This window comes from Coenobita brevimanus, chromosome 18, assembly GCF_032717465.1.
Source record: "Coenobita brevimanus isolate Jiangsu-jjx chromosome 18, ASM3271746v2, whole genome shotgun sequence".
In the NCBI taxonomy this organism is placed as follows: Eukaryota; Metazoa; Arthropoda; class Malacostraca; order Decapoda; family Coenobitidae; genus Coenobita; species Coenobita brevimanus.
In genome coordinates, this window is record NC_136971.1 from 15,448,053 (window position 1) to 15,472,779 (window position 24,727).

The 24,727-nt window shown below is 43.3% G+C and overlaps 1 protein-coding gene and 1 pseudogene across 3 annotated transcripts in view; one reads left to right on the forward strand and one right to left on the reverse strand.

Annotated features, from left to right (window-relative positions):
• LOC145391503 (uncharacterized) overlaps nt 1–24,068 on the reverse strand; it is a 25,464-nt pseudogene extending 1,396 nt beyond the window's left edge. The window contains exons 1-3 of one of the 2 annotated variants that reach the window (XR_013895846.1): nt 23,947–24,068; nt 2,725–2,790; nt 1–967 (exon numbers count right to left, since the gene is read on the reverse strand). The exon at nt 1–967 is cut by the window's left edge and continues 1,396 nt beyond it. The product of XR_013895846.1 is annotated as an uncharacterized LOC145391503, transcript variant X1 (transcript). The remainder of the gene's footprint in view (nt 968–2,724; nt 2,791–23,946) is intronic. The other variant, XR_013895847.1, reaches the window with a different exon arrangement.
• LOC145391502 (uncharacterized) overlaps nt 1–24,727 on the forward strand; it is a 227,831-nt gene that overhangs the window by 80,356 nt on the left and 122,748 nt on the right. The gene's annotated exons all lie outside the window — the stretch shown is intronic.

The window sequence follows — 24,727 nt, forward strand, 5'->3', positions numbered from 1 at the left end:
CACCAAGAGTCCCTTTCATGATCTTGGGACTCTTGTTAGTAAGTGTGAAAGGTGATGAGTACGCTATGGTTACATTCATAGCTATAAGAGCGGTTTCAGTGCCAAGTTCCATTACATGAGCAAGAGGCAAAAATGCAATGTATCTGTCGCCAAGTCCTAGATTTGCCTGGATACAATAAGCAGTGATGGCAGAAAAGATATTCTCATGACTCAGCTCCACTCCTTTAGGGCGACTTGTTGACCCACTGGTGTACATGATGATAGCAATATCATCTGGTTTGGGGAACACGTGTGGTTTGGCTTCTGGTGACTCTTTCATTTCAAGGACATCTTTATAAGCAATTATGGTTAAGTCTGCAGGAGCATCTTGAGTGGATCCTATGCCCTCAAGCTGATCCTCTATAACAATCACACGTTTGACCAAGGGAGTGTGAGGAATTATTCTGAAGAAACGAGGCAGAAGATCATGAGATGTGATGACTGTGTTGACTTCCGTTTCCTTGATACTCTCAGCGATACTCTCATTGGGTAAGTTGGTATACAGAGTCACCACACTCGTGTTGTTTCGGAGGCAGCCCACTGCTGCGATGTACCACTCTGCCCGGGTCTCTGCAAACATGGCCACACGATCCCCATCCCCCAAACCTAAATTTCGCAACCCATCGCTAAACTTTACCACCAACTCCTGAACTTGTTTGTAGGAGGAATATATGTAATCCCCAAAACTAAGCTTTTCCATTTTCTTGCCCTTTTCCTCCATCTTCTCACGCTGGAGAAGTTGCCTAGTACCCATGCAGGGGGCCTCACCATGTTTGTTGGCCGAATACTCAAAGATGGCCGGAACAGTGATGATATTCTGCTTCCTGAGGTCTTCTAGCAGCACAAACCCATGTTTGTGACCTCCATCGCCCTTGATCCATGATCCATCCTTCTGTCGCACTCCTCCTCGCTCCACACCCATCCTGGCCTGGCATGAAGAAGAGGAACTTAATTACTCTGACTCTGGTTTATGAAATCCTGTACATTCTACCACAGCTCAACAATAACTGAAAAATGTGTCAGTGCAATTCTGTAAGTATAGTACATACCATAATCATCAAAGTAATAGATTCATGAGACTATCTTGAACAGATTCACTGAATAATCATACAAATGCATACAAGATGAATGTTTTTGTTCAACTACAATTTCATATTTCCTGTAATGTGGTATTCTCTACTGGCTATTCATTTTAATGAATGAAAAAAGTGCAGTAAAGCCCTATTATAGTAAACTTATAACATCCAAACTGACAAAACCCCAAACTTTTTCAAGTGACATTTTATTACCGATTTTTTTTTTTTTGACAATGTGCATCATATTAAGAATCAGATATCAGAGAAAAGAAAAATCCAGTACAAATACACTTATGTAGACTAATATAATGCAGGAAAAAGCAAAGCAGTAAACAGAACCATCACAGAAAATATAATTAACGCGTTTGACAAAATTACTAAAACTAAATGAATTCTATTGTACTGTTTCATAAAATTGTAATAAATTCTACAAATACGCCAACTCGGAATAAGGAGGCATATAGGCTATTCTTCTGCCGTATCAACTGTCTTACTCACTTTGGGTTCACACTGAATTTTATTGTATCTATGTTATCTCGAAAAACTTTTAGCAACTGAGATGCAATTTAAATTTTCATACTTTTAAAATATAATGTTTAATTTTGGGTGGCTCTCCACAGTACAAGACACTGAATGTAACATATTTTGACATTTATGTAATTCCAAATGCCACATATATCTAAATCTTTGTGGCAAGGCAAGTCTTGAAATGGCTGGCAACGAAAAATATGTGAAAGAATGCTGATGAACCGTCAGTTCGCCAACTATTCTAATACATCTACTTTGCGGACATGTTCATCACTCTCCTCCTGACGTATCATATCAAAAAGAATCACCTATGGGCAGAAAAACATACCAATCCCTTTCTCAGTTTAGGAATATTACCCAGCAGAAGAAAGAATGAGAAAGACAAGAGGTGAAATGTTTAGAGAATTTCGATCCTCTGTCTTACACCTAGGGACAGAAAGGCATGCCAACCGTCTGTCAGTTTAGGAATAGCAGCCAGCAGGGGAAAGTGAGAAGAGGAGAAATATCTGAACTTTTGTACACCGCCCTACATGAGTCTCGCACCTTCAGCAGTGAGGCACAAGCTTAATAAACACACCTCTTCCAGCTATAACTTGCAAGGCCTTCTGGGTGGCTCAGTGCTGCATCAAGAGGTATAGTATCAGGTAGGCATCTTAGTGTGTCTGGCAGGATCAACACAAGCTAACTAGCGCTCACTTACAGCTCCTAATTCTACCTGGCTTTAGAGATGTCGTAAAACCTCTACCTCGGCGATTTAATCCACAGATTACACTTTAATATCATCTTGTATATTTCTGATGACAGAGATGTATTCTAGGTGACGCCGGAACACCTTTTCGTCAGCGACTTTTTTCTGCAGATTATACCTCAATATCTTCTTACAGTACTGATACAAACTATGTCAATTATTACGATGCAGCAGGGAAAGTAAATCTCAAAGACGCATCTCATCTCAGTATCTACTCGTGAGTTACTGACGCAAAGTATGTCAACATTAAAGTGTAGCTGACAAAGTAAATCGCAAAGAAAACGGTGTCACGAAGCGTCGCATGCCAAGGAGAAAACAAGTCTCTTCCCCCACCTATTTTATTGACGCCTGGGATGCTAGACGCCTGTTCGAGCCCCGGTTGTGCTGTGCTGGGTGGTCCTGAAATAAAGGAGAAACGTCACAACACATCATAATTCCGAATAAATATGTGTGATGTCAAATGCGCTATTAAAGTGTCCGGATGCTTATATAAAGAGGTGATTAATTTGCATCGAGAGCCCCGTCCTTCTCACTGGGAGTGAGTGAGGTGACGAGGGGTGAGGCTGAGGAAGTGAAGTGAAGTGAAGTGTGAGAAAGAGAGAGAGAGAGAGAGAGAGAGAGAGAGAGAGAGAGAGAGAGAGAGAGAGAGAGAGAGAGAGAGAGAGAGTACCAAATGGCGTGTCTATGAGCCATCTCTTGGTTTAAGGAGGCTCCCTAAACCCATTATCAGTTTATCTCAGCAAATGGCACCTCAATATCACCACCTTATGTTCTTTATCTTATCCAGGATTCCGAGGGCTTGAATGCTGTGTGAATGATTGTGTGGCCCATGGCAGATGAGAAAGGAGGGAGGAAGGCATGATGGGGAGGAATGAGATGGGAGAAGCATGAAAAGATGGAGACAGAGAAATATTATGTAGGAAAGAAGGAAGAGGAGAGAGTCTGGGGGAAAACACGAGAGGGAAAATATAAAACATCTGGCATGAAGGTGACAGCGAGAGTGACAGAAGAGGGTTGGGTGGTAATAAAGAAAAAAAAAATAATGAAAAAAGAAAGGTGAAGTCGAGGGAGGAACAGGAGGGAGGAATGACAAGGTGAAACAGTTAGGGCGGTGGCAGAAGGTCGGGGGAAAATGGTGAGGCAATAAAGGCATCAGGGAAGAGGGCAATAAAGCAAAGGAATGATGTGAAAGGCGAGGAGAGTAAAGTTAAGACCAGGTGAGAAACGAAGAGAGTAAAAGGATGGCAGACGAGACGAGAGTAATAAAATAAGTGACAAGTAAAGGAGAAGGGTATGTAAAAGGATGGCAGGAACGAGAGTAACGCAAGGAAATAGTAAAAAAAAAATAGATATTAAAGCAAAGGAGTTTTATGAGGGAACAGATTACCCAAAAGAATCGTAGGAGGGATGAGGACAGTAAAGCAGTAAAGTGAAGGTATGAGAGATGGGGTAAAAACAGAGAGACAAAAGAATGACATGAAATAATGGTAAAATGTAGCTCAGACGGCAGTAAAAGGAATGACAAGAAAAGAGTGCAGTAAAGCAAAAGAATGAGGGTAGTAAAGCCAAGAAATGTGAAGGAATGAAGGCAATAAACTAAAGGAATGAGAGAAGAATGAATGTACAAAAGACAAGAAATGGCACGAAAGGAGAACCTAGTAAAGCAAAGGAATAACAAGAAGGAATGTGGGGAGGCAGGTGAGGATGGGGAGATGCAAGAGGGGCAAGAAAGACTGAAGAGGTGAAGGCGACAGGTGAAGGTAGAGTGTCAGAGCAGATGGGAAAGGGAAAGAAACGGGATGAGAAGGAAAGGAAAAGGAGAGGAGAGAAGTAGGTGAAGAAAGGAGGAGAAAAAGAAAGGAATCGTCTGGAGATGGCAAGATTAAAATGAAAATGACATTGCAGGACTAAGTCGGTTTGTCAAGGAGATAAACATTCACCTTCAACCCCATCTACTCCATGATGGCTTTTGTGTTTTGTTCTTGTTATCACTAGACGATTACCACACACACACACACACACACACACACACACACACACACACACACACACACACACACACACCAAAAAAGGATGTCATCATGGTGAAGAGGCAATTTTGGAGAAAAAGAAGTGAAAGTGGAGAGTGAGTAAAGTGGGGGAGGTGGGGGAGGAAGAAGAGGAGGAGGAGGAGGGTTCGGGAGAGGAAGAGGGAGGGGGGGGGGAATTCAACAGGTGCAGGTGGTAGGGAGGTGTCTTTCTCTCACACCTCACACGCCATACTCCTCCCCTTCCTCTTCCCCTTCCCTTTCCCTCCCTCTTCCCTCTCCTATCTCCTCCCCCCTCACTGGAACCCCGCCAAACACAGTGCCAGTGCCTCTCAGTGCCAGAGTACACCTGCCCTCACACCAGGTGGGGGGAGAAGCATATGCCTACTGTCTGCACGAGTGTCATAAAAACATACGTTGAATATTCCTAACTGCACTACTGAGTGGATAGGAATGAGGTAGATATAACTACAAGAGTCTGAACGTCCGAAGGGGTAAGGTGCGGTGGGGTGGGGAGGAGAGAGAGGGGGGAGGGTCAATAACAGAAGGGCAAAGGTTGTGATCCGTCGAGGCCACACTGACAACGCCAGTACGAAGTACCTCCTAAAAAACAGACAAACCCCACAACAAAGACAAGTTGTAAATTAAGCACAGTTAAAATATATTACAACTTTTTTTTATGATTCTTTTTTCCGGCCCGTATCAGCGTTAGTCTCGTAAATATAGGGCGACGGACAGGTAGGCTTGGCGCTCAGGTAGCGTTCGAGCAGTCAGCTTAGCTAAAAATAAAAAAATATATAAAACAATATAATGAACATAGGGTAACAGCCTGTGTGTGTGTGTGTGTGTGTGTGTGTGTAATTCACCGGGTCGGTCAGGATCACTTGATGGTCGTGATTGTCAGCTTTTACCCTCCCGGAAGGGAGCTGAGAGCTCATATAGTCCGATCTAAGAGCAAGGCTGTAACCTTCACACACGCACACACCCATCCCCTTGCTCCAGGGGGACAGTAACCACCCACTTCGTCAGTGAAACTTTTCGCAACCTGAGCGAGGCGCGAACTCCCGTCCACCAGTTGGCAAACGGGAACGTTACCACTGCACCAGCGAGCGATGTGTGTGTGTGTGTGTGTGTGTGTGTGTGTGTGTGTGTGTGTGTGTGTGTGTGTGTGTGTGTGTGTGTGTGTGTGTGTGTGTGTGTGTGTGTGCGTGCGTGCGTGCGTGCGTGCGTGCGTGCGTGCGTGCGTGCGTGCGTGCGTGCGTGTGTGTGTGTGTGTGTGTGTGTGTGTGTGTGTGTGTGTGTGTGTGTGTGTGTGTGTGTGTGTGTTCTTATTTAACTACATTAACCCAGATATATTAACCATGCAAATAATCTTCCTAAAGTCGTGGAGTCACCCAACTTGCTGCATATCCAAAGAAACACTGGGTTAAGTACAGCAACCACGATCAGTAAAACAATGCATTAAAGGCCTGATTAGCTCTCCATCCGATTTGTTCACCCAGATACGCAAATTCATAGTCTTCCTTGTTTATATACACAACAGCACACCCAACATACATTAATACAAAGCCAACAAAATTCTCAATGGCCAGTGACCCTCTGAAATACTGGGGTTATATATATATATATTTTTTACTATTATATTCCGTCATTGCCTGAATCTAAATTGGTGGCTGAAGGTCACTCGCTGGCCATTTATTTTAATCCATTCAAAACGAGTATGGCATGGGCTCTCTCTCTCTCTCTCTCTCTCTCTCTCTCTCTCTCTCTCTCTCTCTCTCTCTCTCTCTCATGACGACATTATTTTGCCTGGGATTAACTTTTCGAACGGGGGGGGTAGTTAGGGATAGACTTTATTAACCTCTTCAGTACGAGATGCCTTTCCTAAGTTGAATAAAATCGTCTGGGGATAGAGAGAAAATATAAAAAGATAAATCACCAAAATGAAAGGGTTAAGCGTTCATGAAGAAGTGAAAAAGAAGACACATAAAAACAACCACAAAGATACGGCAAATATTTCCTTATCATCATTACCATCATTACCATCACCATCATCATCATCATCATCATCATCATCATCATCACCACCACCACCACCACCATCATCGTTACAGCCATTAAAATACTGAGGTGGGTACTAAAAAAAAAAAAAAAATCTAGCCTATTATATTCAATTTAACTCTACGGAAAAAAAAAGCCCTGATTATGATCCCGATAACGATAACATAACAGAAGCGAGAGACCATTTGACACTACCGATAATAACGATACTGGAATTTACTGGATGCTGCTTAATAGACTTACCTTACTACTGCTACTGATAACGATGGATACAAGGTCTCCCGTTCTGCCTCTGCTACTGATAACGATAAAAACACCCGTACTGCTTCTGCTACTGATAACGATACATACAGGCAAAACAGCTCTACACTCGGTACAAAACTAAAACAATTAAGCGAGAACTGAGAGAGCGTTTGACAGTAGTTACCGAGAAAAAAAAGTCAAGCTCATTTTACTACTGAAAACTATACGTCATAAAGAAAAAAAAAACACCTTACTGATTGTTCTACTGAATGAGATACGTTCCAGCACAAACACCCCACTCAGTACACACACCCTGAACAACTGAACATTTGAGAGTTACGGTACGGAGAGAAGGGACGAGTTACGGTACGGAGAGGATGAAAGAGTTATCGCAGGGAGAGTGTAAACAAGATAACGTGATGCACCGGCCAACCCTTATCCGTCTACTCACATCCCGTCGTCCCATGCTTTGATAACGAGTCCAAGGCCAGTTTTCTCGTTGGTTAAGGGGGTTCTAAAGCACTTCTTCGTTACTAGAGTCCGTCTGTGTTCATCTAACGGTACTGGACTATTCCCTACCTCGAATACTAGGCCGTGGTGGCGTGAAATCCAACGACCCTTAGTTAAGAGACGATGCTGAGTTTACTTGATAGTAGTTGTAGTCAAAGTTCATTAAGTGTGAACCCCGTGGACTGAAGGATGAAAATACCCATCTGCAGTCCACCATCCGCCTTTCTGGGGACAGGGAGGAGGGTGAGGGATGTATAACCGAGCAATCTATCCGCCTGGTTATATCAGTCCCACGACACGAAGGCGTCCCTCTCCAGAACCCGTCTCCTTGGTAAATAGCTAAATCGACCCTCCAGCCTGCCTACACCCGGCCATCAACCGAGCTGAGAGGGGTTATGCTTCTTTGTCAGGTTAGGGTAAACGTACTAGAGTTTATTTTTGTACCTGAAACATTAATATAGCCTAGTCTAGTATATCGTATAGTCAAAAACTAGGTGGAGGAAAGATCATACTAAGAATTATATGCTTTTTTTGGTATGTCCATATTTTCCCTCCCACAGTCCGAAAATAACATGTTTTGTATATTTGTTTTGTGTGTGTGTGTGTGTGTGTGTGTGTGTGTGTGTGTGTGTGTGTGTGTGTGTGTGTGTGTGTGTGTGTGTGTGAGAGAGAGAGAGAGAGAGAGAGAGAGAGAGAGAGAGAGCCCTGTGACACAATACCCTGAGAACCCAACATATGCCAACTGTTGCATCATCGCTAAAACAATGACTCCATATCTTTATAATAGTGAGGTTTTGCTTATATACCATCCACCAGCACTTTAACTACCACAACTATCACTACCACCACAACAACCATCATCCCAACCACTGGACATGTAGAGGTGTGCGATACATAGGAGGACTACTGGGCCTTGAAAGCAGGCTGTGAAGCCTATGCCCAGAGTCGGTCACAAAAAAAAAAAAAAAAAAAAAAAAAAAAAAAATCAACCACTACCACAGCTACCACCACCACCACTACTACTACTACTACTACTATTTTCACTGGGTAGATAGCTTAAGAATAATCCCAGTCTGGCATCACAAGGAGGACCACGATTTAACAGCCCTACCTCAAAACGTTTTCATTAAGTTCTGAAGAGCATCCTATTAGTGATGAGGATAATGAGGACTATATCTAAAATCTCCAATTCGAAAAACCCTTCTGAATTGAGTAAACCTGTGGAATATGGCAAGAATTCCATCAAACACGTCATCGGAATGAAGCGGTTTACAACATGAATGAAATGGTGGAGTCAGCCCAAGATATGACCAAAGATTTACTCCAATCACACCTTTATTTATTTATTTTTTTTAACCACAAACTTTTCCATCCTCGCCTCATACACTCAGTTGCTGTCAACCCCAGTCCTCTGAACACCAAGGGACTTAGTAAATTAATTATGTATTCTATTCTGTGACAGGCAAAAATTCGTACCTGGTCCGAAAAAAAAGGGACACCCATTAAGCTAATCATTATCTGCATAATAAGTCACCGTATCAGCAATGTAATTTTAAAGACTAGCCTATAGCCAATACGCAGTAAAGGTTAACATTACTCTTGGTCCACGATTCTGTCAGCGTCATTGCTCCTAACTTCTTAAACTTTTGCCTTTGTTTTAAAAGCGTTCAGCAAAACATCTGACAAAAGTGCAGTTACAGAAACTCCCATGACGAATGAATGCTAGGCAGAATTTCCTTTAATTCCCCCATCAGCTTCAAAATATCTTTTCACACTGCAAATATTACCATACACACACACATACACACACACACACACACACACACACACATATATATATATATATATATATATATATGTATGTATGTATGTATGTATACTCCAAAATATTATTACCAACCAATTAAAGACCTACAAGCTGACGCAACAGAACAATGAAGTTATTAATGATACACAGGATGGGAGAGAGAGTCGTCCAGCTGTGCCCAGTAGCTCTACGTGCAGAAGGATGTAACCCATTTGAATCAATTCACAGTACTGCAAGCGGGGGCCGGGGGGAGCGGGTTGAGAATGCAAGAGAGGGAGTGGGTGAAGGAGGGGGAGAGAGAGAGAGAGAGAGAGAGATAGAGAGAGAGAGAGAGAGAGAGAGAGATAGAGAGAGAGAGAGAGAGAGAGCATAAAATAGTGGAGGGAGGAGAGAGGACAAAAGGGAAGAGAGGGGGAGGGAAGACAAGGCAAGAAGGAGAGGGAGGGGGAGAAGAGTGTAGAAGGGGGCAAGAAAGAGAGGGGAACGACAAGGGTGGAGAGGCAATTAGGGCAGGGGCATGAGAGCATCTGGGGGGCAAGTAAGATGTAGGAGGGGGCAAAGGGGAAAGGGGAAAAGGGAGGGAGTGGGAGTGGGGAATGAAGAGAGGGGGGGAGGAAGGCAAGGGGGTGAGAGGCAGGAAATAAAAGGAGGGAGTATGGGAAGGGGATTCTAGAAAGGAGGGACAGGAGAGATGGGGAGGGAAGGAGAGATGAAGGGCTAAAAGATGAAATGACGACAATTTCACTTACTTGATTGGGTCGTGAGAAAGGTATGGAGGGTAAAGGAGGGAAAGGTAAAATAAGCAGAAAATAAGAGAAAGGATTAAAATTGTAAACAATAAAAAAAATGTACACAAAGGAGAATGATAAGGAATAAAAAGATAGGCAACAGATATCAGGAAGAAAGGAATATGAGACAGACAAAGAATGCAGAGAGAACTGGATAAAGAGAGGGACTGATAAAAGGAGAAAGGAGGGACTGTGAGGAAGTGGAATGTGAAGAGCGGAAGAGAAGACAGTTAAGGATGTAAATATATTCAGTGTTGCCTTTGTTTCTGATTCGTTAACGCTCTCTCTCTCTCTCTCTCATACGTACCCACACTAAGGTATTCAAAGAAGCATCTCATACCTGGCCTCCGAACGAGATCACGCATACAGGGATACTCTACTCAGGCACAAACTCTCATTCTACCCATGGACACACTACTCAACTACACCACTCAATCTCACAGTATCAGCTACAAACTCTTGCTTACTCACGCACAGCCTTTCATTCCATTTCATTCCACTCACACTTTACATAAATCGACACTAATACAAAGCACTGTATTGTCTGGTGGGTCACGTTTGCCTTAACTCTGTGAAAAATCTTACGAGGAGGGCTGTGAATCTTGCCTCATATCCGGAACGAATCTCATGACGTTGTCTCGGGGACAGATGATACCTGGACTCTACGATAATCCTGCAGGAACTGGACGAGATTGTATGAGACTGCAACCCAGGATACAAGGAGCAAAAGAGAAGACCATAACTCCATCTGTCAGTCATGTTTCTACATAGGTGAAAAAAAAAATAATAACTTGACAGAATGATAAAAATGTAAAATGAGCCCGTTAGAGAGCAGACGAAGAAATATCAGTAAAGTCTGGGTGACAGAAGTAGAGGTTGGAGTGGCAGCAGCAGTAGTGGTGGTAACAGAACATTCAAGAGCAGTGGTAATGATCCTATAATGGTTGTAGTAAGTGGTCAATGTTGTGGTGGTACTGGTGCGAGTGGTGGTAGTAGTGATAGCGTGGTTGCAGTTGCAGTCGTAGGTGTGGTAGCAGTAGTAATGATAGGTGTGGTAGTCGTAGTTGTGATAGCAGTGGTAGGTATGGTAGTAATAATAGTGGTAGGTGTGGTATGAGTAGCAGCGGAAGCAGCAGTACAGTGAAGGGCAGCGGTGATGATATGATGGTAAGGGTAGGACGTGCTTGTGAAGGCAGAGAGTGATGGATGGTGCTTGAGCTCATTGTAACTCACACCAAAGGAATGCGATACGCCAGTCCATGTACTTGTTTAGGGACAAGGCAGAAACTTATACTTTTAGATAATGTAACACTCCGTTAGTTAGGGGACGAGAGGAGGCAGGGATAAATAAGACAGAGTGAGAGAGAGAGGGAAGACAGACAGAAAGGGGGGCAAGGTGAAAGATAAGGTGGGAAGAGACAGGTGGAAGAGAAGACGAGGAAGGAAGGACACGGGGGAAAAGAGGAGACATGGAAAAGGGTGAAAGAAAAGATGTAAAAATACAGGTGGAAGACGACGAAGGATGGGCACATAAGTGAGGAGACAGACAAACAAAAGGAGAGAGAATGAAGGACAGGAGAAATGAAAGGGGGGGGGGGCAGGGAGATAGGAAAGAGGGAAAAAAACAAGGTGGAAAGAAGGGATTAGAAAAGAAGGTAGCGTAAGAGATAGGAGGCAGAGACGGGGAGAGAAGATACACTGGAGGACGCAGACAGACACAAGGGAAAAAACACGGCGGGAGGAGAAGGGCGGAGTACCGAAAGTTCAACGAGGGGCAAGGGGGGGAAGAAAGAGGGAAAACAAAAGAAACTAGATCTATAATAACAGGCAGCCGGAAGAAGAATGATCGAGACACAGATAAAGTACTAGAGGAGGCAGAGATATGCAAGGGGTCAAGGAAGAGACGATACAGAGAATAGATACAAAGCAACGCGTCGTTCTGGTTGAGGGCGTAGTCTGCGCAACACCGCACTCTGGCATGGCTCAGCAGACAACCACGGCTGAGCCCGGCATGCAGGCCTCCCAGTGTTGCCACATCCAACGTTGTCCTTGAAGCTCAGGTTGACAGCCGAGGTCAAGTTCTCGTCCTTCTGATGCTTGTCTCTTCTTTGTGTGTGTGTGTGTGTGTGTGTGTGTGTGTGTGTGTGAAAGCCAACAGCGGATCTTGTGTCATTTTTTTTTCTTATACGAAACTCGGTCATATTCTCCGCTATCCTATATCACATTCAGATATACTCTTTACCTTCCTTATATGATGCATTACAACCAGCTTTAAAAAATATATACAACAAAAATTTTATTATTAAGCGGCCTCTATATTTTAGTCTGTTTTTAATCAAATGGGTTTCCAAGTATTTGAAACTATAAAGAAATTCAGTTCCACCGCTATTTTCATTAGTCTCCACCTAACACAGTAAAATATATTGCCCTACATAACCTAATTTCACTTTACTCCATTTACCTGTAAACATAATAATGAAGTCCATGCCACACTCGATTAAACTTCCCTCCAAGGTCTAATTATCTATCGTATTAAGCCCCTTTAGCCCGAGGACTCATTTTTTTTAGATAGTCTTCCTACCGTCAGACAATTTTTTGGCTTAGAAATGAATTAATGAATGTTACCGGTAAATCCGACCTTTTTAGCATGATCTCTCTCCTAACGTGAATATAATCGCGTGAAGGAAAAGAAAAAAAGTAAGAAATGCGTCATATGAGTCAAGCAGCTTAGTTCAAAATGCTACAAGTGTCATTCATACAAGCCAAAAATAATCCTACAGCAAAGAAGCCAGCATGCACATTAAACAGCACATCACAAAAACAGTCACCTCGTAGGCTGAATAAAAATCAAGGAAGATACACAGAATAAAAACTAAAATGCGTCATCCTAGTGAAGCACCCAATACCAAATCGCAAAAAAGCTGTCATTACGCAACTTACCAGCCAGCAAGTGACAAAACTGCTAGTTATAAGTCACACCCAGAAAATCCCTAGGACCAAGCGGCAGGTAAGCTGGTAACGAGCAAAACACACAACGAAAATCGCGTAAAACTAGCGAGAATAAAAGATAAAAGGGCGTTATCCCAGTGAAGCAGCTACGGCCAAACCACAAAAATGTCATTCAGCAAGTTACAAGACAGCAAATTACAAGACAGCAGTAACAAGCCAGCAAGATACAAGCCATCAAGTTACAAGACAGCAAGTTACAAGCCATCAAGTTACAAGACAGCAAGATACAGACAGCAAGTTACAAGACAGCAAGATACTACAAGACAGCAAGTTACAAGTTACAAGCCAGCAAGTGGCAAGACACACTCAGAATATCCACACGACAAAGAGGCAGGCCAGCTCAGTAAAGGGCATACCACACAGGAGTCACCACCTACCGGGCCTCCATTCACAAATACGAGACGAGGAGAAAGCTTAAGTATTATAAAGTGGGCGAGTTGTGGACCACGGTGACGGCTGGGCAAGGCAGGCGCGCGCAAGCGCACACACACACACACACACACACACACACACACACACACACACACACACACACACACACGAGGGAAATGTGTGTGTGTGTGTGTGTGTGTGTGTGTGTGTGTGTGTGTGTGTGTGTGTGTGTGTGTGTGTGTGTGTGTGTGTGTGTGTGTGTGTGTGTGTGTGTGTGTGTGTGTAGCCAAGCTTGCTACCTTGATTCATACATTTCCAGAATATGACAAGTTCGTCTTTCAAGAATCGACATTTGCTTGGAAGAATGTCATGGCAATTAATCCACGCAGCTTAAAGGTTACACACAGTTCCCTAACACCTTTTCCTTATCGATTTATTTCTGGAGATGGCTGGTTAGTATCCATTTAGATGTTTTTTATGCAAAGGATGGCAATATTGGATGGATTTATGTAACAAAGAGGTAAGTACTGTGCAAGACACAAAATAAATCGCTTAGGAAAAGATGTTAGGGAGCTTCCTCAAGCGACGAGAATATGGGTCCTTGACTACACTTTGATGGGTATTCTCGTCGGTTAAGGAAGCTCCCTAACACCCTTTCCTAAACGATTTATTTTACTATTACACCTCTCTAACCCAGTCTATGTCACGCAAATCCTTCAAACCGACATACTCTGCATAAATAACGTACAAAAGGATATAAACCAGCCATAGCCAGAATAAATCGCTAAAGAAGAGGTGCTAGGGAGCTCCTAACCCGACGAGTATAAGGTCTCATGTCCCCCTCATCCCCTTCACCTGAGCCAATCCCACATCTCAAACTCCCAGATGTGTTTACATAAAAATCGATGTGCCTTTGGTTTTGGGTTGATGTGGGTCTCCTTGGTTGCTAGCGTATATTTTCAGCCTAAGGCTACACACTAATTAAATTGTGGGTTATTATTACTGTTGTTATTATTATTATTATTATTATTATTATCATCATTATTACACACACACACACACACACACACACACACACAAACGAGTCGTCTGCAGTAATAAGAATAAACCAACAAAAGAGGGCATCCGATAGAAGGGGTTAAAAAAAAAAATAGTAAATTTCCGGAATGTTGTTATCGTAGAGATGGGAAATGCGTCGGTTGGGATATAAACACTCTCTCTCTCTCTCTCTCTAACTGTAATTCACCTTCTTTTCTCACTTTCTTCCATGTCCTTGTCCCCTATATTTCCTCCTACTTCTCTGGCTATCTATATACTTCCATACTCTTATAACAATATGGTAAGCAACTATAGGCTTCAGATTATATTATAGGAAACACGTAAAAACTGGGTGGTATTTTCGTCTTCCGTATAATATTACAAGTTATGCAGATGACTAACACCCAATATGCTTGTATTAACGCTGTCAGTATGTGGAATAATTGACTTTGCTACTGCAGGCTAGTATGATGTGTGTGTGTGTGTGTGTGTGTGTGTGTGTGTGTGTGTGTGTGTGTGTGTGTGTGTGTGTGTGTGTGTGTGTGTGTGTGTGTGTGTGTGTGTGTGTGTGTGAGAGAGAGAGAGAGAGAGAGAGAGAGAGAGAGAGGGAGTGTGGGGAAGGGGGGAGGGGTGGCACATGAAAGTTAACCACAGCCCCGTGACCGTTCAGAATGTCCACAACCGCAGAGCCAAAACCACCGCTCTCAGGTTACGGAGGGAGGAGGAGGGGGAGGAAAGAGAGAGAGACCGAAGATGAGAAGTGGGGAGAGAAGAGGTGTGAGAAGAGGGGTACGAGGAGAGACTTGTTCCTACTAACCAACCTACTAAAAAAAAAGTGTGTGTGTGTGTGTGTGTGTGTGTGTGTGTGTGTGTGTGTGTGTGTGTGTGTGTGTGTGTGTGTGTGTGTGTGTGTGTGTGTGTGTGTGTGTGTGTGTGTGTGTGTGTGTGTGTGAAGGGGGGGAACCATGGTACCGTGAGAGGGGAGACTAATTAAATTCAGCGAGAGGTTTGGTTAAGGAGAGGTGTGAGAGGAAGCGGGTGGAGGAGGGGGACGGGTGGAGGGGTGAAAGGATGGAAGGAAGGGGGGGCAGGTAGGGGGGAGAGAGGGTAGGGGAACAGGGGTAGGGAAGGAAAGGAGGGGAGAAAGAACACGGAAGGACGTCTTGTGGTTAGTGGCGTTTTGTTCACAATATATGATACGAAACCTATTAATTCCTTCAACCCGAGGACGTTTTTTCCATTCTCACTTCCTCCTGATGATTCCATTCAGTTCAAGAGGTGTCTGGAAGCGAGGGGATTGTTAAAAAAAAAATGCAATAACCCACTTTTCTACGAGAAGTATCCCAAACCTAAATGAAATTGTCTGCATGTAGCACGACAAAACCAACAACGACCTTCCTCAACTGCACATTTCACTAAGTTTCTACCCATTGCCCATTTATGATTTTTCAAGTTACTCTATTACTGTGACAGCATTGCAAGGTATATAAGAGTAGCAAATAGATTACCAGTGTGACAATGAGGTGTGCATTAGTGTGAAAGCATGTGTGAAGTGAGGTCGCATAAAAACCTCGACAATAGATGTATGACAGTATGAAGGAATCAGTGTAAAGAAAGATGACAAAAAGTGTGAGTTGATGAGGTGTTTAAGAGTGACATGTAAGACATAAGCGTGGATTAGTATGTGTGAACTGCATGAAAGAACCAGTGTGAAAAGACGTCGCATAAAAGTGTGACAATGGGACGTGCGACAGTATGAAAGCTGCAGTGTGAAGAGAGGTCGCCTAAAGTGCGTGAGAAGATAGCAGTGTGTCAGGTTATCAAAGAGTGACACCACAGAGTGCAAAGACAACGAAGTGTGATATATGGATGCTTTTAGTGTCTCATCCATCGAGAGAGAGAGAGAGAGAGAGAGAAGGGGGGGAGGAGGAGTGGTGGAGATGACAATGCAAAATAGGGGACACACACACACACACACACACACACACACACACACACACACATTCGTTCACTGCACGCACAGACACATCATCAACACAGTGAAATCTGATCCGCATGTTTGTGACGGGGAAGTGTGGGAGGGAGTGGGAGTTGGAGAGGGAGTGGAGGGGAGAGGGAAAGGAGAGGGGAAGAGTGGAGGGGAAAGGAAAGGGGGAGAGTGGAGGGGAAAGGGAAGGGGGAGAGTGGAGAGAAAGAGGAAGGGGTAAGTGGACGAGAGGGGGAAAGGGAAGGGAAGGGGAGGGGAAGGATAATAGGTAAAGAAGGGGAAAAGCAACAAAGCGGAGGGAAGGGAGAAAAAGGCAAAAGGAGGGGAGGGAGCAGAGGGAAGGAGATGAGAAGGAGGAGAGGAAGGAGGAATGGGGAGAGGAAAGGGTGAAGCGGCAAGAGACAGAGAGAAAGAAAAGGAAAGAAGGAAGGGAATGGGGGAATGGGGACGGAGAATGAGTTCAGTGGATATGCAGGTCAGAGGGATGATACTGAATAATGCATTGTCGAGCATCGGCCGCAATCTAGGTGGCTCCGTCGCACCAACTCCTGAGCGATTTATTTTGCCAATTGCTCCTTAATATTTTCTTGTATCCCTTTTTCTTATATGGCTTTAACATCCACAAAATTTACATTACTAACATACAAAATGGTACTAAAGTGTTCAGGCGTAATGTGAAGAGTAAAGCACATAGGAAGAGATGTTAAGGGATCTTCAATGTCAGTTAGAATATTAAAGCAAAAAAAAAAAAAATATTGGAAGAAACTACAGCCACATATTTATGTTGAAATGATAGTCTCGGTCAGAATGAATGAGGAAAAAATAGACGATAAAACGACCGACGAGAGAGAGAGAGAGAGAGAGAGAGAGAGAGAGAGAGAGAGAGAGAGAGAGAGAGAGAGAGAGAGAGAGACGAGGATATGGACAGAACAGGTGCAGATAAAGATATAGATAAAAAGGATAACGAGAACAAGGCTACACACACACACACACACACACACACACACACACACACACACACACACACACACACTGAGGGAGACAACTGGCCTAAGCAAACACACTGCTGTACAAACAAACCAAACTCCTTACACCCATCGCGGAAATCTGGCCAAGGGCACGGAGAGAGAGAGAGAGAGAGAGAGAGAGAGAGAGAGAGAGCGTATATTTTTTAACAATAGCTAATACTGTGATAGCGTAAAAGACTAACTGATACTGGTACTGTTCACGTTTGTATATCCTGACCTTTTTTCAAATTTTTCTTCGGTACGACGACGTTATGGAGTAATTATAAAGCAGACGATATGAAAACGAAGGAAATGAACAGAAGGTTGCACAGATCTCGGGAACAACAACCACTACCATCACCACCATTCCTGATTTAGGCTAAGTAGGAGGATAGTAGAGCAGTAGCAACAAACAACCATAACTACCTTCCATGACTAAGTAGGAAGAGCAGGGTTAACACAGAAGTCAGCAACAACCTTCACCACCATCCCTGAATTAGTGGGTTAAGAACAGCAAAGCACAGCAAAAGGAAGATACAACCACTACTTCCTCTTGTGATCTAGTAAGCGAAGAGATGATCAGCACAGAAGTCAGCAACAACCACCACCGCCAGCCCCAAACTAAGAGGTTAAGAATAGCAGAACCCACAACACAGCAAGAGGAAGAGACGACAACCACTACCTCTCGTGACCTAGTGAGTGAAGAGCAGAGCAGCATACAGTAGAAGTCGGCAACAACCACCACCACTATCCCTGACCTAGTTCATCACGTGGGGGAGCCAGGATGCTGGGTACGACGGGGAGGCTACGGGTTGACAGGGACTTATCAGCGAGAGAGGGCCAGGTGTTGGCTTGGCTTGGCTGGGCTGGGTGGGGTGCAAGTGAAGGACAGATTCTCACTGGGCATGCTTTCAACTGCTTTCACTACACCTAGGCTAAAACTGCTGTCTCGCCATCTTGAATGTTGAGTTGTAAAAATTAACACTAAATTATGAAGCTAGTTATGAAGAAGTGCTAAGGAAATAATGCACAGCCGCAGAATTGTCTTTTTCCTCCACTGGCGTACGTAAAATAAGCTGCAAAAGGACGATAATTAGGGCTAGAGGAAGGTAAAAAGAGTACAGGAACTTCATCCACTCAGGGTAACATTATTGGTAGTAAGTAGACATAGTGAACAAGATTAGACTGAATAAATTTCGATAACGTTCCTTAGGTTTCTTCCTCTTGGGCAAGCGCTAACCAACATTTCATTTGACAAGTATAAGCCTATATCTCATGGCAAACAGCATGATCCGTGGCACTATGACTAGGCCTATGTTAAACACTGAATCAACTTTGTCTTGCGTTTCCTTAGGGTAACATGGCTAAAAAAAAAATGTTAACCTGGAAACATGGATCTAGAATGGTCGATAACATGATGGTTTATCAAAAAAAATCATATACCGCTCAATTAAGAACAAACTGAATGGGAAGTTATAGTAAGCATAGCAGTACGAACCCCATCATACAACACTACGGGTTTTGTTTTTAATTTTGTGGAGTTCGTGACACCCACTCCTCAGCGATTTATGCTCCCTATTACACATTAACATCCTCTTGTATGTTAAGGCTGGTGAATCGTTATGGTTCACTCTTGGCTGAATAAAACCGTCTGCCATTACGTGGAAAAAAAAGTAAATAAAAAATGAGACACTACCTACCACGTGAGGGTTAACATATGTTCGTGTTGATAATAATTACCGACCTACCTTGATGGATTCGTGGGGGGTATTTACCTTACACGCATCGTTCAGTACCAGCCGAAATAAGGAGCAGCTTCAGCCTTGTTAATAGCGGTAATAGACCTTGTTAATAGGAGTAGTAGATGAAACGTTATCACATGGAATGGAAATGAAGTGATATTAAGTAATTTATTGCAAATCGAAATTATTAACAGCTTCACCTTTGATATCTGCACGAGTAGGCCCAACAGTTCAAGTGGTACTGATAGGGAATGGAAGCGGTAACAAATGATTTTACTTTACACCCATAAATATTTGCTAGTCAAATTAATCAAACGTTTCTTCACAACAGTGCGAGGACTAATTAAAGCGATGCTGAAATAAAGCACCAAAATAAAAGAAAAATATGATCATTTCAAAATGGGAGGGCAATGATTTTCACAATGTAACAGGAAGAATGTGATGCTGATAAGGATATAAAGGATTCAGATACAAATAAAAATGTTTACTTAAAAATGAGACGGCGGTGATTTCCAGAACAAAGGACAGCGAGCAAGTGTCATCTTTTATGTACTGATAAGAGCTGCTAACACTATCTCACCGACCACGTGGGTGACAAGCCCGGGGGAAAATCACCCTTACATATCTGCCATTGGGTCCCAGTCAGCGTATCTCCCTGTCACACATCCACGCTGTTATCGCTTTTTGGTGTCTCGGTTTTGGCGCTGATAACTGGACACTGGAGGACAAGTTGGCAATTGTTTAATCTATCCACCAAAACGTAAACATGCAAAATTGTGCGCACTTCCGTCACTGTTATCCATTACTATCAGCTCTTGGCGTCACTCCGCACGGCACCACCACGGGAAATTACAGTGTTCATTAACGTATCTTGACCTTTATCATCAAAACTTCCGTTGTTACAAAGAGGGTACTATGAAACTAACCGCCTTGCTATAGTCACTTGCCTTGTATCAGAGAAGCCAACAGTTGTGAAACGAAGATGACACGAAGAAAAGCAAGAAGACGTATGAACATGAAAAGCCACATTTTTGTTAAGAAATACCTCTTCTATAACAATTTATTTTGCACCTCAAACTTTATTATCTTGTACTGTAGTATGTTAATTACGTCGATAATGAAGTGGCAGTTGTAGCCCCAGGTTCATCTGAAACGTGAACCCAGTGGTCTGCAGGCTTAAGTTGATCTGCAGTTCATCCTCCTTTCGGGGAATAAGGAAGTAGCTGAGGGACGTTCGTATAACCAGGCAGTTGAGCGACCTTGGTTATATCAGTGCCACCACGTGAAGGAGTCCCTCTCCAACATCACATCGATATTAAGATAAAATTAATATTCACGGGAATACTTTTATACTCATAATAAAGAAATCCGTTAAGGTACTGCTCTTACTACATACAGTATCCCATCACAAATAAGTGAGAACACTTAACGATAAAAAACTGAAATAAGACGGAGGTAAACTGATAAAAGAAAAAACAGTGCAGTGACCTTCAGTATAAACGAAGGCATGGCTGGGAATGTAGAGACACTGAGATATCGGTGTGTGTGTGTGTGTGTGTGTGTGTGTGTGTGTGTGTGTGTGTGTGTGTGTGTGTGTGTGTGTGTGTGTGTGTGTGTGTGAGAGAGAGAGAGAGAGAGAGAGAGAGAGAGAGAGAGAGAGAGAGAGAGGGGGGGGGACTGAACCTAATAACGAAATCATCATAACCACAAAAATAGGCTACAGCAAGTGGGTAAAGAGGAAGCGTGGGGGAGCAGCAAGTGGAAGAATGTAGTGTGAAGTGGGAAGAGAGAGGGTGAAGGCAAAAGCATGACAATGTTATAAGACTGTATAAAAATGCAGAATGAAATAGGCAAGATGAGGATGAAAGAACAGCATGACAATGAGCATAAGGTTGTATAAGAATGTAGAGTGAAGCAGAATGGAAGATGAAAGAAAGATCATGACACTATATGAAGATATAGGAATGTAGAACGATGCAGGCTGGATGAAGATGAATGAGCATGACACCGTGCACAAGTAGCGTATCAGGATTTTTCTAAGTAACATAAGGTGGAATTAATGAAGAAATATATAATGAGAGAACATCATACATTATGATAATACCTACAGGTTATAACGCACGTAAAGAATGACTGGAAAAAATTACACTGTGAATCTGATGGACTTAAGCAGATTACGGAGCATGTGACACGAATGAAGATGTGAGGAGAATAAGCAGCTGTAAATACGAGAATGACGGTGTATCAGAAGGGGCATGAGAAGACTGGGCAGATATGGTAACAGGAATGAAATGGGAAGAATGAGTATAGCATATGAAAACGAATTTTAGACTCTGCCGTAGGCGACGAATGACAGCATGACATGGTGTACAAGGAGCATGCAAGGACAAGACAGTACTGGTTAGGTGATATGAATGAAAACGTAAGAAGAATGAGCAACAGAATATGAAACCAGACTGTAGGTTGTTTCATAGGCGAAGAATGACAGAGCATGGCATGGTGTACAAGTAGGAGCATCAGAGAATTTGGGAGAGTCTAGTGAAAGGAGTGACTGTGAGAAGCATGAAGAGGATGCACAGAAGGTTGAAGGTGGAGCGTGAAAACGGATGTAGGTTGCAACATACGTAGAGTGAATGATCATGGTCTGGCTGTATATAAAGGAAGATGAAGAGAATTAGCCAGAACATGGTGAAAGAAGATAAGTAAATGGACTAGAATTAAAAAAAAAAAAAAAAAAGTGAATTGCACGAACTGATCGGGCAGAAAAAAAAAATGAGCTAACAGGGTAGAAGAGTTGATCGGGTAAAGAAGTGATCGGATAAAAGAAAAAAAAAAAGTTAGCTGATCGGTACGGTATAGAAAAGAATTTACCATGACAGTGAGCGTGAGAAAGTGGCGGGTGGATATGAGAAAGAGGGGGGAGAGGGTCATGAGAGTGGGAGGGAGGGACAACAAGGAGGGTGGGAGGCGGTTAGGGGGAGAGACAGGAGAAATTCTGAGGAGGGGAGGGAGAGAAACGCGAGAGAAAAGCCATTACGCGTAGAACTGAGAAAAACGAAAGCATAGGAGAGACTTTGACAGGGAAGACAGTATGAAGTGGAAGAGAAGGAAGACGGAAAGGAGAAGGTTAGGAGAGGGATTATGATGGGTGGGAGGAGTGGGGGGGAATTAAATGGAGTGGAGGAGGAAAGGAGGCAAAGAGTGATGAGGAAGGGAGACATGAAGGAGGGAAGAGAGACACAAGAAGAGGTGACATGAGGAAGGAAAGGGAGAGGTGAAATGAGGAAGGGAAGGGAGGAGGAAAGGAAGGGAGGAAGGGAGAAGGAAAGAGGCAGAAAGTAGAGGGAGGAGTGGGAGACGAGGGCAGCAAGGGTGAGAGGGGTGACATAAGGAACGGAAGGGAGGGAGGGGAGAGGGACACGAGGAAGAAAGTGTGGGTGTGGACTGGTGTGGAGTAGGGGGAGTGTGTACTGGTACAGCTAAGCAACTACCAACAGGTGTCAGAGAGAGAGAGAGAGAGAGAGAGAGAGAGAGAGACTATTTTATTCCTGCTACTACCAGACAATTACGACAGCACCCGACCAACGAAGGATTTACTGAAGAATATACCTGACCCTTACAGTACGAATAGTCTCCTAAGCTGAACAAAACCGTGACCAGACTGCACGAAAATATGAACCAAGTTAAGCTGAAAGAACAACCCACATGCATATTTTTTCCCAGTATACACAAAACGTGAATCAATGGAAGTGCAAGGGGGACGTCATGGTAGCGAAGTGGTTAATGAAGGTCACTTGCATATTCTAATTCACACACACAAAGGATAAGACAAAGTCAGAATCAGGAGTATCTAGGGCGAGGCGATGAAACTACATACACTGGCAGGAAATATGTCAGGGCGGTGCTGCTTCGAGAACTAAAAGGACTCACACTACCAGTACACGTGCACTCGGCTTTCTCGCGTTACTTGTTGCGTAATGTACACAATGTATACATAAACATACGCACTTCTCTTCCCTTATGGGTGCTGACGATTTCATACTACAACACACACACACACACACACACACACACACACACTTAATGACTCACCTAACCATTCCTTACTTGTTACCATATATTGATCCACTTGCATGGAATTAACTTCAATACGTCTGCCCCTCATTTTTTCCCCTGGATTATGGGAATACTTGGACTGGAATACCCTAAAAATGTAACTGTTTCTATCAAATGTTCGCAACTGATTAACCCCCGAAAAAGACTTACGAAAACCCTTACGAAAGCACTCCTGCATCTCCACTGACTTCTCAAGTATCTGCTGTTTCCGGTTCCTTCGACCTCTGATTTACACTTTAATGCGTTTGTCAAGCTCGAATAGGCATTGTTACGGATATTACTACTCCATACACACATATACAGAAATCTGAACGACGTAAATCTTGACAAATATACCAAACAATAATTATATCCTTTACCTGGGTTGTGAATAACAGCCCGGTACGACCGCCACCACCACCACATTCACGCGCTCCTGCAACCCATCCCACTGCCAGACGCGCAAGCAATGTGAGTAGGTTTTATCTTCCCTACCATCAAACCGCTATTCAACTTCACACTTCACCACATGATACTCTTAACAACGCTCTCCCATTAACAAAATAAATCTCCGCTCTACATTCGCTTGGTGTCACTGCGCCGTCTTTAGATTCACGTATCGATTGACTCCGCACGCCCATCTCACTTCACAAGACCAGGTGCACTTCATGTCATCTATCTATCTAATATTGCTCCGGAATGAGAGACATTAGGAATACATAGGCAAGTGGGTGGGACATAGATCCAATTTTAGCCTTCCAAGCACGGAGAGGTACAACAGATGGAAGTACACGAGGCCCATGGCATCAATTCATCGCTTCACTGGCGGCCTCAGTGGAGGAACACTTAACACACACGTAGATTCTTACCTTACCAATCGCTATGGGGTTGTGATACAGGCTGATTTGCTCAAAACTTGGTGTATTAGTTGAGTGTATTCGTTAAAGCCACAGGAAATTCAGTGTACAGCGGCCCGGCGTTGCGCGTCTGCACACCCCTCCGTGGTGCCACCCGAGTTGCCATTGAAGTTGCCAAGTCGCGCCTCTCTCTTGTCAAGCCTTTGGAGAAACACAAGCTTTCGGTTTTAAAATCAGTTCACATATATTTATCAGGACAGTATCTGGTATTTAAGAAATGAGGTTTTAGGGGGGTTATATCCTTTAAATACCGCGGTTTTGAGTATTAACGTAAATTATATAATCTCCATAGATGCCTGTAAACACCTCAGCCGATCTTGCCACGCAGCGATGTCTTGGGATATTTCTCAAAACTACATATATACACCAGAAGTTAAACTTTATTACTACACAGAGAATCTGTGTCTTCGTTAAATTACGTCTGTTAGGCATCAATCAGATCTACGAAGAAAACAGAGCATTCAGGGTGAGGGTGCACTAGCTTTTAGGAAGGGAACGAAAGATGCTGAAAAATCTCGTTCAGGCAAGCAACTGTTGCTTCGCGACGCTACGTCAATACCTGTCCTTATTTATTCATACATCCAGTAGCGCTGGTTGAAGCCAATGCTATGAGTTACCTGTTGAATATGAATGAAATACACCTGGTTAAGGGGCAAATGCAAAGAGGCGTGTGGGTTAGAACATCACATTAATACAGAGCAATGCGCCTGGGGTTAGGTAATGCCAGCAAGCA